General features: G+C 40.2%; 1 protein-coding gene across 3 annotated transcripts in view; it reads left to right on the top strand.

The window, feature by feature from the left end:
- The first annotated feature begins 14,671 nt into the window (after window positions 1–14,671).
- TNC (tenascin C) overlaps window positions 14,672–14,906 on the top strand; it is a 73,602-nt gene continuing 73,367 nt past the window's right edge. Inside the window, exon 1 of one of the 3 annotated variants that reach the window (XM_062590672.1) lies at window positions 14,672–14,886. The gene's annotated coding sequence lies outside the window, so the exon portion shown is untranslated. The remainder of the gene's footprint in view (window positions 14,887–14,906) is intronic. The other 2 variants (XM_062590670.1, XM_062590671.1) reach the window with 2 other exon arrangements.

The raw sequence follows: 14,906 nt of genomic DNA, 5'->3' as shown, positions 1-14,906 counted from the left end.
CATTTAAAACTAAAAATTTTTTTGAAGATGAGAAAACAGAGTTCAGTTTCTAGGATTCTGGACTGAGATGCAGAAAAACTGATTCCTGAGTCAGCTGTACACTTGCTGTCTCATGCTTCAGTTTACCTTCTGTAAAAAGAGATAGTATGTCCTTACGTGACAATTATAACTAAGGGTAAACCTCATTGTTTGATTCACTTGGATATATTGAAGTAGCAAATTGTACAGAAGCTGTATGATTCTATAGACTGGAATTTGCTCAGTCTTTACTGTGAACATTTAGTTCATGGAGAAAATAACTGGAGACGAGAGGGATCCCATGTGAGTGCACATGCAGACCTGCCCTCTTCCGAGGGTATACGGACAACTTGGGGTAGAGCTCATCTATGTTACTTACTAAGAGAACATCAGAAATAAGTTTTCACAAAGGTAAGATTTAGGTAACTCCAAGTGCAAGAGGAGGACAAGAACATTGACGTTTCTGAAGAGGAGGGTGGAAACCATGTGATGCGGTTGGATGCACTGCATGACTGTACTGGGATCGATATAGGAGGAAAGGAGTGTGAAAGCTTCAATTCAAAAGTTCAGTGGGCCTTAAAACCTACCTAGTAGAGCTAGGACATTGTTTCTGAAAGTATTCAGCTAAAAAAGAAAAAAAACAAAAACAAAAAAAAACTCTTTACAGAGCAAACCACAGAGTTTATCTGCCCTGGAAGTATGCATGAGATAAGCTGCTGCATGTTTTTTTTTAGAGGAGACAAACTTGAGAGGCTACATCTGTTTGCAGGAGCTGTATGCGGTACAAGGATAGTTTATCAAGCAGCAGGAAACCTCTTTACAAGCTGTTTCTGAACCATAATCTGGATCTTGAATTCAGACTGAATGAGCAAGTATATGGTTGATAATGCCTGGTTGGTGGAACAAGAGGTACAAAGACCAGCTTCTCTCAGTCCTTTTCACTGAAGGCGTGAGGAATGAAAAGATTTTAACTGTGGAAGCAGTGTACAATCACCTAGGTGTGATGTTTCTCAGTGAAGAAGAGGCTTTGGTAGCATTCTGGTATGAGTTGGACATACTGAGCAGGCTTATTCTGAGTGTATGATTGCAGAGGTTGCTGAGTGTGCCACATGCCCTGAGGAGGAGAAAAACATTATTCCTGTTTATATATTCCCTATATATTCTAAGGCCTCCCTCTCCCCTTAACACAGCCGTTCTGAGTGTGGGCCTCTGCTCCCAGCAAAGATGGTTACTGTATTTGTCTTTCTGGCAAATGCCTGACACACTCTCATCAGAGAAACAACTAGTTACATGAAAATGTGTCTGACTTTCCAGCCTTGAACAACCTTGAGGTGTAAGAGCCAAGTGCCTTTCTAACGTGGTGGCGTAGGTGGTCTCAGACTTGAAAAACACAAGCTGTGTATACCCCCTTCTTTGGAGAACAGAAATTGTGGTCTTTGTCCAGTCATTCTCTTCGATCTTTGATAGATCTGTGATGAGGAGCTTTCATTGATGACCTTTTTGGAATATTAAATATGTTATTTGTAGTCATTTTAAATTTTTAAGTCCTCAAAAACTCTTGTGCTACTTGCATTTATCTAGGGAAGGAAACGGTTCAATTAGGCCCAGCAAGCCCTGGAGTTCTCTGAGGACAGCTGGGTCTCATGCTGTGCTCAGCCCCGTTTCCAGCTGAATTGTCCTGGAGGCATTTGGAGAAAGCTTTGCAGTCATGTCCAGCTTGTTGACATTTTCTCCAAATAGAGCTATTAACCTGTGAAGGAATTTGAGACTTGCACCACCCTCGGTTGTGAGACTCCCTAAACCACACTTTCAATGATCACATTATTCATATTTTCAGGGAAAAAATAATATTCCATTGAGGTATTATGTCTCCCCTTGTGTTTTCTGATACTATGGTGGGAGGCCGCACCTATGTGTTTCTGATGTCAATCCAACCACATTTAGAAACTTTCTTCCTCCAGGTGGAATATAGTCTGTTGACACAGTTGGTTTTTTGCAGCATGGTGAAACATTAACCACTTCCTCTCCTCCGGTCTAGAACATCAAACTTTTTACTTGTCACTTAGGAGGCCAGGTTCCAAGCTCATTTACACAACCCAAAATGTGGAGCAATGTCACTGGCTTCAGGCAAACTGTTTTGGATTTACACCCCTTTAAGTAAGATCAGAATGTGCTCCTGATTGTTCTCCTTTCCCTCAACCCCTTCCTGCCTGGTTAAAACATGTTGACTTTTTTGTTGACTCCCACATTCTGCTTAAATCCACAGCAATCCGGAGGTTAGGCAGTCCCATGCCACTGCGGTAACAGTATCTGCTTCCTTTGAAATAGATTTCCCTTTCATCATATTCTTCTTTAATGAGGTAAGAGGTTTAATTTCATGGTAAATCAAAAAAAAAAAATCAAAAAAAAAAAAACAAAACAAAACAAAACAAAAAAAAACTTAAAAGATGTATGTGATATATGAGCCACTTCATCAGACTCTGTAGTAAAATAAGAATTGCAAGATCAGGTCTAGAGAGCAGTCCAGCCACTCCAGTAACTTGTCTCTAAATGGGTTAATTATAGAACTAACACTTGACTTACAACATTCCCTCTGAGAAAAGCTCTGACTATAGGGTAATCCAGCACCCAACTTTGAAAAAAACCACAGTATTAAGATTTACGTGGTTTTAAAACATTTCTTTCAGTAACAAAGTCTCTTATTTGGAGAGCAAATTAACTTTGGAATAAATGCAGGTCGTACATTATCATCTTGGGTAAGTGCATAGAAAACAAGTACAATGGCTAGAAGCAAAAAGGGAAAGGGAGGTGCAGGAATTTGTTTTGTGTGTGTGTATACACACACCCCTGTGTATAGGCCTGGAGTCACCACCACCCTGCCCTGGCCCTTCTGGCGAGCCCATGGGCAGGGGCAGGCTTCTTAATCGTCTGAGTCTTATGAACAATAGGCAAGAGAAGATTTTAATTCCTTGGGCTGCTCTCAAAAGAGGAAACCCGGAAGATATCTGTGTTGTCTTTTGATCTCCTTGATATAGCTGCTATACTACAACCCTTGCAGTCTTCTGAAAAGGACACAGGTTAGCTGAGGAAGCAACTCGTGGCATTTTGCCGTAGTTAATGGACTGTTGCTTTTGTCGATCAGTAGATGCCAAAAATAAGATTTTTCTTTTCCTCATCTTTACCACAGTGTTGGAACAGGCACAGGTGCCTGAGGGTAAACATACAGATAAAAGGGACCACCTGAATCCATGTCTCTGCCATCTGTGCAGCCACTGAAGAGAGTAAAGGCTATTGTGTGATCCTTCCTGAGCTGTTACATGTCATTAAACATAGGCAATTTATAATAGAGGGCTCCACAGAATAAAGCGAAAGACGTTTTTCTTTAGTTACTTTGCTGTTGCTGTCTGACTGCCTGCTGCTCTGATACACACTAGTGTACTCAGAAACTTTTCACCTTAACATTATTAAGTACTCCAGACTAGTGACACATCTCTTAAATAGGACATGGGCTCTTTCACAGCAGCTCCCACTCTTGACTGGTTGGAAATGCTTATCAAGCCATTTAAAGTGACACTTAAAGAGTATTGAAATGGATCATGTTGTGTTCACCTCTTCTGCTAGCAAGAGCAGGTCAGCGCAGTAAGGGTTCAGATCCATCCTGAGGTCCTGCCTTGAGGACCTGAGATTTGAGAGCATGGTTGAGGAGGTGGCACAAACAGCAAAGACGCTTTCTAGCTCCACAAAGCCGGTACGTGCCACCTCACCTAAATCAGAAGGGCAGCTGGCAGTTTAATAGGGGCTCTGTGTCATTTCATGGTAGTCTCTCAGTCAGGCTGAGCATCCTTGACCTACAGAGGCGGATTTATTTGCATTGAGGCCTCTCACAAAGCACTAAGATGTCCCAGCTTAACTTCTCCAGCTACCTCATGGGATACTTTGAGTACAAAGGAAGTTATTTGGCAGCTTGTTTCAGCAGACAATATCACTATTATTGCCAAATGCTTTCCTCCTGACTTGCTAATTCCTTGTCTTGGGGTGGGCGGAGTGGGGGTGGGTCACCCACAGCTAATTAGAAACAGGTACGATCTGTAGGTAACACTGCCAGACAGAAGCCCTTTTGCGTCTTGCAGAGTCCACGCAATTTGCAGTGTCTGGACAAGCCTCATGGGGAAAGAGATGAATTTTTCACACCTGTTTCTCCAAATTTAATAATAATAATAAATTCCATGCAAGCTCAAGGAAGGCAACATTCCAGTAACATTTTGCTTTTACTGACTGAAATTTCCCGTAAGATGGGCCTCTGGCTATAGAATGGAAAATCTGTCCTCACTCACTTCCCCCCCCTCAGCGCTGGGACAGACGTATGGAGTCTGTTGCTTTTTTTCATTCTTGCCAGGGCTGCAGCAGTAGCTCTGAGCTTGTTAGTCCCGGGTGCCATGAAGTCAGTCATGAGTCTCCGTCACAGTAGGCGGTGGGGGTTGGTAGTTTGTTCCAGGGGACGTTCCTAAACCCTGTGTCACTTCATTACACAGCAAATTGGGAACAGAGACTACCAGTGTAGACAGAGGGGGAAAAAAAGAAAAGAAAAGAAAAAGAGGAGTTATGATGGTATCAAAGAAATATGCATAAAGTCCTTAAGTGCTTCTGTGCTTTGGCCAAAGGCCAAGTTTGAATCCAAGTTGCTTAACGCACTGCATTTTGATTTCCCACCATGTTTCATTTTTAATTTTATTTCATTTAACGATGGGTAATGAGACACACAACGTTTCTATCTAGCTGTTACTGAGTTGAGGTGGTGGAAAACTACAGCAGGAGGATGTGGGCTGAATTCAGCCGTAATTGACTGGAATTCATGACGTGGTATATCTTGTTGGCTTTTCCAAATGGAATCACTTCCTAAGTGTAATGAGCAATCTTGGACATGTTCATTTTGGGATGCTAAAGCACTGGCTGTTACCTGAGTATTTCTAATCCCAGACTTCTCATAATAGCATCTGTAAAAAGCTTTTAAAGAGGAAATAAAATATTTGGAATTGGATACCGACATTGGTTCTGCATCCTCTCTCTGTTCTCTAGGCATCAGTTTTTAGAAGTTGGTCTTATGGGAAGCACTGACTTTGCCAAAATACATGTGATTTGATCAAGTAACAGTGGAAATAACTGTAACACTTCATAATGAAAATGCCCTAAAAATTGCTTTAGATATGAGGAAGTTACCTGCACTCTAACAAAATCTGGGCTGTTTTGGAGAGAACAGAGATCTGCAGCAGGAACTCTTCTCTCCTGTTGGTTAGACTCTTATCTTAGCTGTTTGCTTTTGTGCATTCCTCAGTATAGGCAACAACAGCCATTCGTCTGGAATAACTGACAAACTGAATTTATCCCTGCAACAAGCGACAAGAATTTTCCGCTCTATTGGTTGTTTTGAAAACATAGTGTTATTAACACTTTAAGTTGATACTGTAAGTCCAGAAAAGGAAACTTGTCAGTTCCTTAGTGAATTGAATTTGTGCATTCAGCTAATTTCAATTCTGTAAACGAAGTTTTGGAAGAATGTTTGCGCAACACTGTCATATAACTTGCACTCCAGAAGCTTGAGAATAAAAGAAACATATTCAGAATAAAAGCAGCACACATGATTCCTGTTGTGGCGTATTACATAGATTGTAAGCATCCTGATTTTCAGCCTAGAGTGATTTGGCTTGTTCCCTGGTAGAAGGTTTGCGTTTCTTGCTAGCTCTCAAAGAGAGGCAATTTTAAGTCTGACCTAAGAAAGACCATTCTGAGCAAGGGAAAAGGTTTAAACTAAATGTGTTCTTCAGCTGTTAATGTTAACGGAGCCCGAACTTACGAAGAGATGAAGGTGCTGAATTTTGTAGAATGTGCTAAAGGGTGTAAGTGTTAACCAGCTCTGCACCACTGTCTGTCTCTAGCACATATTCTGCTTATTGCTGTGCTATCTGATGTGCCCCAGTGTCAGGCTAGGGTGGATGCTGCTGCCTGTGTGAAGAACTGGGGAATAAGAAAGGGTTGGTGCTCAGAGTTCAATTTTGTAATTTTGTGTGTCAAATTGATGACAATTAGATGCTTCTGACAAACTCTCCTTCATTCCTTGGTTCAAAATTATTGTTAAGCCTAGATCTCTAGAGATATAAAAACAAAGAAAGAACTGAGCTAACCTATTCAAAAAAGTCTGGAATTACAGCTGTCTTTAATGAAACCTGAGTTAGCTATAGAGAATGCAAGTAAGTTAAAATCCATCTGCTTTGAGGTTTCCCGTTGGTCCCAGAAGAAACCAAGCGCAGGATGTGAGGAGAGGTGTATGGGCTCTTACCGGAAATGCTGGGAGAAAGACGAGGATAAGTGCCTCCCTCTGCTCTTTTTGTCCACTTTTACGATGTGACCTCACCGCAAGCAACTTAATGCAGTGACACGGTGCAGCATGTTGCATGAGAAGGGAGCAGAAGGAGCTTGTCTTCCTCCGCACCACCATGCCCATGGGAGGAGAGCTCTGCCCCAGCTGCTGTCGGCTCTCCTTCCTCCATCGCTCTCTTGCGGTTGGATCATGCTCGTATCTCCATGTAGCTGAGTGCACACTGGGGATGAACAGCTTTCTGAGCACGCCAGTGAGCGATGTGGGCTTAATTGCACAGCGTGAGGTTGCTTGCCAGCCTTTGACAGCTTGGATGTGACATCCCAGCTGGTCAGGGGACAACACTGAGAAAAAACAACAGAGGGGAGGGAGTTGCTAATTAGTGCTTTTTGCTAAAAATCAGCAAGACAGGAAGGAGGTGGGAATTCAAGTACAAATTTTCTCATCTCTGCTTTTCCTTGACCCTATTTCTTGTTACATTTTCAATAACCAAAGCAGCAGTGCAGCAAACATAGCTGTAAAAATCTCTTTATTTTAGGCTAGGAAGCCAACATTATGTTTCAAGGATACATGTGTATTGTACCTACAGGATCCTTCCCCTCCGCTCCCGAGACATTAACCTTGAACCTGAGGTTCGACAGCTGAATTTGCTTCTTGCTTGAAATTGAATATATTAGTACCAACTCTCACGCTGAAACACTGGGCTGCTCTGTACAAAGGCTGTGCAGGTTGAACAGCCCGCTGTCTGGCTTGTCTCTCGACTGTTTCCATGAACCTTTCACCTCTTCGACTGATTGGAGAGGCTAAGAATTACAAAGAAAACAATCAGTTCTCCATCAGCCAGATTCTTGACTTTTTATAATGACTTCATCTGCCACTCAAAAACTGGACAGATGGGTCAAAAATTTTGCTAATTTGAGGCTGACGTATTATTTTAAAGCACATTTTTAGAATATACTTTGAATACTAGGGATATAAGTGTCTAGGACTAGCGTTATAAAGGGAATTTTTAGTCTCCTTCAGACTAGAAATTTTCATCACCTTTTCAAATCCTTGCTTTTTATATAACTGAGCCTAAGCTATGAATTTGGAATAGTCTGAAAGGTACTACTGATCTGATTATTTCTAAGTGCCTCTACCTTTTTCTTACATTACTGACGTGTAGCTGCAGTTCTAAAAATACTGACAACACGTGAAGAGTGGAAAATGATTATTTTTATTCATTAATAGTGTGTGATGTTTTTATTCTTTTCTTTATATTACAAGTATTCTCTTGTGTTACATATATGTTCATCTGTCTTTTAATGTAGAGGTTAATTTAAAACAGAAAGCAAAATTATCAGATAATGTGAAAATAAACACACGTCTATTGAAGCAGAGAAATATTTCTGTGGATAGATATTGAACCATGCAAGACTCTCTAGCTTGAGGATTTCTGGTGTTTGGACTGAGCCATTCTCTAAGCTTCCCATGGCTTTTGACTTAAAGGACAGACAAACAGACCTATTGGTCTCTTTCTGGGGTGCTTTTAATTGATTTTGTTCCTCTTATTTTTGTCAGTGGATCGGGACTGTCCTAATGGAAGACGGTCAGACTTTTTGAGACAGACGCTGTGTGTCTGCTTACCATCACATACAAGTGGAGCTTATCTTCCAGTGGGTCTTCTACAGATGATGTTGACTGAATATTGACTGAAGAACCTAAACACTAGTTGTCCATGTCCTTGTTTACCTTCAGTCACAGGAATGCCATGGTAATGAGATGGTTGGTATGATGGTTAAACAGTAGCTTTTACTTAATTTCAAGAGGCGTCTGTACACTTTCCTGTGTCAGGGTTCGTTTCAACATTAAGACAGCAATGATGATGAGCTTTCTACTTTCAAAACTGTGCACAGTTACCTTGACAGCCAGTACGTATTATCTCTTAGCAGAATATAGTCACTGCAGAGTGATTGTCTTTCCCACCAGCTTTAATCCCATGGATCAAAATGCTTATGAAGTTTCTCTTCTGTTTCATCTTTCTGCATGTGTACGCTTAGTATGGGTTTTGTGTTAAACAGCTATCGTCTAGCCAGGCCAAGTACATTTTTAAGATTAATTGACAGCATTCCCTGAAGCATGAGTGACTAAACTGAGTTGTAATCTTTTTCCCTTACTAGGAAAGAATTTTTCGATCCTGTTTTCCCTAAAAGAGTCCTTCATCCTAAGGTAACAGAATCAGAATGTTGTGTATTTCAGTATGGATAGCCAGAAAACATCAAATTTGTCACATAGGCTTCTGGCTCGAGGCCACAAAGCCAAGTCACAATCTTTGATTTCTCATTCTGGCACTGACATCATGGTTAATTTGAGGGCAGTTTCCCCTACAAAAAGTACTATTCTCTTTTACAGAGCTCATTTTACTAATCTTTGCTGGTTCCAGTATAGCTCGTTCTGCCCTAGGGAAAGACAGTATTAACTTTAAAAGGTCCCGTCTCATTCTTTTTCCATGCAAGTGCTTTGACATTTTTGTATGAAAGATGTAGTTGAGACTAAATGTGTCTCTTCATTTTAACTTATGAAACTAATTTTCTATTTTTCTTTACTGCAGAGCTCTTCAGGGCCATCGCTTAGTCCAGGAGAACATCAAAGGTTATAGAGTGCCTAAGGCTGTTTTGCTGGGAGGGGTATAGAATAGCATAATGAGGGCATTTCTGACGAGCATCATCATATTCCTATCCAGATAAAACGTATTCTTGTTAAACAAACCTTACTTGACATACTGAGCTACAAATCAGTGTAACATTACTATCACATTCTGTGGAGAGCTACGTTTTTCAAGTAGTACATGCACTAGATCTCCTCATCTCTATCTAAGGGAGTGCTCATGATCTCTGACACCAATCCTGTGGCTAATATAGACTATATGCCTCCCAAGACAAACCTCCTGTGATGACAGTTGGGTGAATGCGCATCACAGTTTCTAGCAAAGGGTGTGTAAGTGTGGGCACATAGGCGTAAGCTGTATGGCTGTCCTCAAGTCTTTATTGGAACTAGGAATCCTTCTTGTCATTGTTTTAGGACATATACTGATAAAAACCATTGTATTTGAACATCTTTCATATAGAATGAATATGCACTGTGAACTTCACTTTGCTATGATTCTTACTTAGAGTTTCACTGGGGAAACTTCCTGCTCAGCAAGCATACGTTTAACATGATTAGCTGGAAAATTGGCATCAGTGGGGGTAAACCCATGATTATAGGAGAGTTTACTTAAGTATTTGGGGATGAATAGAGGCACGTGCTTAAGTATTTTCATGAGCTCAAGTACTAGAGTGCCATTGTCGTGGTACAGGATGAAACCTTTACTGGCAGTAAGTTGTGAAAGTTTGCCTGTGTCATTTATGGCTTAGCTACTCGTAAGTAATGCTAACATGCTGTTAAACCTTTATTCCATCCCATGTAGTAAACTTCTTTTTCACCCTCAGTCCTCAGCAACTTGGCATATTGTTCCTCATCTCTCTTTTGCTATTTTGACACATAGTGAAAACCATATTTTGTCTCATAAACTTCTAATAAAGCCTACTGCAAATATGATAAGTGCTGAAGATATGTAGATCAGAGGTTACTCTGTGTAATAGAATCTGGCACCAGCAGTTTCGATGGAAAATATTTATGCAATGGCAAAGTTGTTTTTCTTGGTTCGCTCATTATTTTTTGCAGAGAAGCTTTGATTTTCTTGTGTGAATTTTGCATAGTGCTATCAAAATTCTTTCTAAACATTTCAGCACTAACAGCAAATTCTTCTCTAGTTTGTACTAGCAACGCGTTGCTGTGCATTTAGGTTGGTTTTATAGAACAGGGAAAGAGAGGAAAGAATATGATCAAGGTGTGATTCAGAGTATGGCAGAGATTGCATTAGCACCCATGTCACCTGGCTCTGCTCCTGTGTATCCTTAGCAAGCACATAGCTTCTTTTCACTACTGTGGAAAGAGAATTTGAAATAAATTTATTAAGCATCAATGTTTTCTCAATTGCCTCGTCTTTCAGATCCAATTTGCAGGCTTCTCAAGCCATGTAAATGCTGCCAAGACATACTCAGCTCTTGAAAGAATAGTTAAGGAAAGATTAAATGAACATCTGTCACAATCAGCTTCCTGCGTGCAAGCAGTATGCAACCCAACAGGTCTACTTTTAAGCAGCTGCTTTGTATTTCTTCATTTAGGGGATAAATGTAACCCTTGGGAAATATCTTGAGGATAATGATAATAATTCCAAATAATAGGGGAAATTTACTTTTCCTCTCTGGAGATCGTCTTTGAAAAATCCCCCAATTTTTAAATACGTTTTGTAATTTTATTGACTAGCATGATCTTTGATCTTTAACATTTTATTGGATATTATGGGGCCTCAACTTTATTATCTTTATATGTGCGGTTGATTCTGCCCAAGTTCTCAGTACTATGGTTCTCAGAAGTGATTGCCAACTTGTACTTTCAGATACTGGATTAATCTACATTGATCAGAATTCTTTGGGGTTAGGTATGAGCTTCTACATTCTCTGTTATCAGAATACTGGGTGCTTTTGTACCTTTCAGCATGGGTTGAAATTACCAGAAGCAGTCCAGGCTCAAATCAAACTCTTCTTCAACATGGCTGAACATGGTTACATCAGTGTTTGCAACATTTGGGAGAGGGAGTTCTGTGCATACCTATATAAATTGGTATTCTCAGATATAATCACTGAACAAGTAGCCATGCTGGAAAGTTTGCCATGTCTGTAAGCTCTTGTTAGATTTGGGGCACATTAAAACAAGGAAGGAAAAATACTGCTGAAGAGACAACAGGAATAGCAAACTACAAATAGCAAATATTTAAAACAATAGTTCAAATATTTTCTGGAAAATAAGTTGAGGTGCCTTCTTATGGAGCAGTACTGAGTGATTTTAAATAAGAAATATATTCATAAAAAAACAAAAGTTTGTTTTGCGAATGATTCCCAAGCAGGTAGCAGTGAATTCACTGGAAAAATTATTTGCTGCAAATTAGTAGGAAATCAATTGAGAAGCACCAGATAAGATGGTAGCCCAAGAGATGATTCCCATCTGCATGTTACTGAAATCTGTTGCATTATGTGCCTGGCTAAAGATCTCTCTGGCTACAGAAGTTATATGTTAATTCCCACTGTGTTCACAGCTTTTCACTTTCAGGACAGTTTTCACACTGTGAAACATTCTGCTATGAAGTAGATTATTTTGAGGCTTTGGTGAACCAGCACAGGTATTAAACTGGGACTAAGTCAAATTACCTGTACTGCAACAATTTTGTCCTAAGGTACCCATGAGCATGTTTTGTGCAGTTCACTAGTATTTTCCAGAATAATGAATTGAGGTGTGTCTCATCCTTTCATGAATATCATGTTCTTAGATTTGTCTGTCCACTATGGCCTTCGCTAGGTGCTTGAATTTCATCTCCAATGTGATTTCATAAGTGCAGCCTTGGAAGTTCAGTATTCCTTTGCTTTCTCTCTCATCTTTTCATTAAAAAAATTCCAATTGCTATCCACATTTATCTAATGACAGAGGATACCATAAGGCACAGAAATCAGCTTTTATCCTGCTTATTAACGATCACAACTTAGGTATCTTTCTGATTAAAAAAGATTTTCCTGTTCTTTCATGTTATCTTTTGCTTCTGAGTCAAGGTATCATTCAATGTTTGCAGCAGAGTATGATTAAGGATGAGTGAGCCAGAAAAGATAAAACAAGAACAGGCCTGAACTCTTACCTGAGACTTATCTCATATGGCATGTTGTTTGAAGTCAGAAGATGAGTGTGTAGAGAAAGACTGGAGAAAAAAAAAATGGTTTAAATTTTGATTAAACAAATAGCAGCAGAAAAGCTGATACTAACAACTGCTAAAAATCCCAAATCCTGCAAATTGCTTTCCACGGTTTACACAAAAGCTTTAACCATCTTGTTTAGTCTTGTGGATATGGACAATGAAATAGTGTGTGTTCTTCAAATGCATGTCAACTGACTGCAGAAGTCAGAGGCAGCAAATGGCTCCTTGTATGGGGAACTGCCTTTTCTGAGTCCCCATCAGGCTTTATTGGACGAATTGTGTAACATCTCACAGTTTTTGTCCTTCAGTACAATTCTAATTGACTTTCATAGGACTATGCAATAGGGAGAGATAATGTCAGCTGGCACGAGAGTCCAGCTGAGTATCTTATGAGAAGAATGTTACACAAAAATTGGAGAATTACAGGGGGCTGTGTATGCTGACCCCATTGCCTTTGGAATTGGTGGAGATGTCCAAAACAAGACTTACTGTGGAGAAATTAGCAGTCAAAGAGGACTTGATACTTTTGTTTGGGATTAACCAACAATTTTGACGGTATCTCCAAAACCATCTCCAGTTTCTTCTATTAGGGCATGATTGCTTTGAAATAGTATGTCAAAAACATCAGAAAAGAAGTTGGACATAGGTATTTATTAAAGGCTGAGAGATACATCTCTATTTTTACTGCAACTTTCAACTTCAGTGGTTTTTGACCAATTCTGTAGCTACTTGAAGATATAGGATCTGTTTTTTGCAAAAATCATGTGTAAATACTTCTAAAAGCTTTTTTTTTCCTCTTAGTGCTTTGGGGTTTTTTGTTTGGTTGGTTGGGTTTGTTTTAATCAGTATCTATTTAGAAGTGACCAGAATTTGTGCCACCTGCTGAGGACAGTGATGCAACATGACCTCAGCTGTAATGTTAGACACCAGTTGATAAATAGAGGAGATCAATGTTATGTCTGAAAACCACAGAAAAATGGGTTTAAGTAGATTTAAGGTTATATGGTCTACAAAAATACTGATTCTAAAGTTTTAGACCTTCAGGGTCAGGAATCGTCCTGTCCTTTCCTAGGCATGTAGGGTAGGCCAATCTTTCTGGTTCTGCTGTGCCTATAAAGCAGCAAAGAGGAAAAATTCTGATGTGCCAGAACATGAGGTAAGTCCATGAAGCCTGGGAAAAGCCAGCTGAGAGGAGATTCATTCAGAAAGGAAAAAAAAAAAGATTGGAAGGACCCTAGCATCCAAGTATAATCCTTGTGAGCATCTTCATCCTGTTCCAGGGGAAAGTCCTATTGCTTTCTCATAGACTTGTCCCATAGCCTATTGAAATCACTTTGTAGCATATTCATTGTCTCTAAAAGCATTTTTATGCTTCCTAATTCACAAACAGAAGAGCAGCTTTGTCCTTCACTCAAGAAGTGTATGTTTGAGGATTAACTGCACCAATATTCACAAACAAACAAACAAACAAAACAAGTAGGATGAAGTGTAGAGGAATAGGAGGCAGATTTTTGGTGTCTGGTAGGAGGAAAATCGGTGTTAATGAGAATCCTTCAACTGTGATTTTAACTCTTAGCCACAAGCCTGAGGTTCAAGGGTGGTTGGGAGAGAACAACTGCCTGTGAAATGCTCCCCGATGAGTAGTCTGTGTGTTACTGATAGCTCTGGGATGGGAAGCGGAGAGAATGCACTGACTAAAAAAAACATAAGCCTCACAAAAGGGGACAGATTATCTTTACTCACATGCACACGGACACGCGCACACACACCCCAGGCACATAATCTCTTTTTATCAGATCTGTGAAGAAAGGGAAGCCCTCCTGTGTTCTCCTCTCTGGGCTTTTCTCTCTTCTTTACAGAGTCAGACTAGGCTCACTCAACTTTTCCTTGCTTTCTCCTCTCTTTTCCATAGAGCTGTTGAGCGAGCAGAAGCAGTGCACTGAGATGACGAACTTGAAGTTATGTGAGATTGCCAGACCCTCAGCTTGTGTAAATGGAGTGTGGTTGATTTACGTTAGCTGGCCATCTGACCCACTATGTCCTCTAGGTGTTTCTGGAATTGAAATCTTACTTGCGAGTCTGCTGATTTTATTTAATTTTGTTACTCTTCTGGTAATGTTAAAATAATGAGGATGAAGGGATTAAAGCTCCTGATAATGTACTTCGCTGATGCTGCAAGGAAAATATTCTGCTTTCTGAGTCATTTGCCCTGAGCTGACTTTCTTTTTTTCATGGTTCAGGGGTTTCCTTCTTTAGCCATAAATTGCATGCAAATTCTTTTTTTGTATGTGTGTCTGTCTGTGACTGCGTGTGTGAGTGTGTGTGTGTCTTTCAGAAGCTAAGCCAAAGAGAGAGGCTGTTCCTTTAAAGCAAAACTGAAAAAAATGCCTTCAGGCATCCTATTACAGTGGAATGAGCCAAGGATCAGGATTTGCAGCTCAGCTATATAAACCCAGCAGAATCTGGCTGATCTGACCAGTTTGCCTTACTGTCAAACACTTCTGTCTTTCACACACACACACACACACACACAGTATCAGGCAATACAACTTTTCTGCATTTTGACAGGACAGCAACAAAGTCGGAAGCCCGATAGCTGACTTTAACATCATATTTATTTCATGGAGGCTGCTCACAGCGGGATCTAATCTCTGTCAGAGCCTGTAAGGTAAGTCTGCTTCCTTCCTG

Source organism: Rhea pennata, chromosome 18, assembly GCF_028389875.1.
Source record: "Rhea pennata isolate bPtePen1 chromosome 18, bPtePen1.pri, whole genome shotgun sequence".
In the NCBI taxonomy this organism is placed as follows: Eukaryota; Metazoa; Chordata; class Aves; order Rheiformes; family Rheidae; genus Rhea; species Rhea pennata.
This window is presented reverse-complemented; position numbering and strand designations above follow the sequence as displayed.